Source organism: Rhincodon typus, chromosome 4 (genome assembly GCF_021869965.1).
Source record: "Rhincodon typus isolate 14 chromosome 4, sRhiTyp1.1, whole genome shotgun sequence".
In the NCBI taxonomy this organism is placed as follows: Eukaryota; Metazoa; Chordata; class Chondrichthyes; order Orectolobiformes; family Rhincodontidae; genus Rhincodon; species Rhincodon typus.
In genome coordinates, this window is record NC_063335.1 from 74,528,239 (window position 1) to 74,529,537 (window position 1,299).

Below are 1,299 nucleotides of genomic sequence, written 5' to 3' on the forward strand. Positions count from 1 at the left end.
TCAATTCCTGATTCCCAAAGTCATTCTACCATCTAGAAGGCAAAGTCATCTACGTGGATGAGTAGCTCTCCAACAACTCTGAAGAAGCTCAACGCCAGCCAGGATAAAGTATCCTGCATGATATACAGTGAATCTGCCATGTTGAACCATTACTCCCTCCACCAATAGTACATTGTGGCAGCAATGTATTGCTGCAACTTTCCCAGACTTAAATAGAACCTTCCAAATCTGCAACTTTACAGCCCTACCACTTAGAGCAACAAGGGCAGAGACATGGGATCACACCATCACAACAATAAAAACTTGTGTACTATTCAGTAAATTACAAATTTTACGTACTTAGAGGTGGGATGTGTCCAGGAGAGGAACGCTCCACTGACAAAGCAAATTGCACCGTTATGATATCAAACCAAGGACAAGCTGCAACAAATTTAACTTAACATACTTATGTTGGTATTTGTGTAATGTGCCCATTGCTACATAATGGTGTCATTTTAAAGGTGTTGCTATACTATATATGTAAAAATATGAGTGAGATTTCTTTTCTAAGTACTTAAAGTAATCATACATCCAAGCCTTCCAGAAGGTCTGGGTTCAAGAGTCACCTGTCCTAGATATGTATCTTAAAATGTCATTTTTTGTTAATCATGTGTTTTATTATATAACAAAATTTACAGCATTGTATGTTTTTGTTTCAGCAAGATACCATTTCATTGAAACCAAAACAAAACAAAATATGATCTATCAAGCCAGGATTCAGTCTGGAATCTGACTTGTCAAGTAGTAACATCAACTGGGATCATATCAGTATACTTAAATCTTCATTTATCATATTGCCCACTGGTTTTACTACACCTTTCTCCATCTCTATCCACGATTTCTTGCATTTTCTTGGTTTAAAAAATATACCAATTGAATTTGTATATCATCTTCTTCAATTTTATCTACAAATGATTTATTTGTGGCATGCTGAAACATCTTAGATTCCAATGTAAACATATATCATCATGGTCTCCTTTATACTAAATGATCCACTATTCTGTGTATCATTTTCTCTTGCAGGGCAATCAGTGAGTTACAGCATTTTCTTATAATCTGACCTATTCCTATCTGGCGCCTTTATTTTTTATTAACATTCCCCCTTCAATGTAGGTCTTAGAACATAGAACATAGAACATAGAACATTACAGCGCAGTACAGGCCCTTCGGCCCTCGATGTTGCGCCGACCTGTGAAACCAATCTGAAGCCCATCTAACCTAAACTATTCCATTATCATCCATATGTTTATCCAATGACCA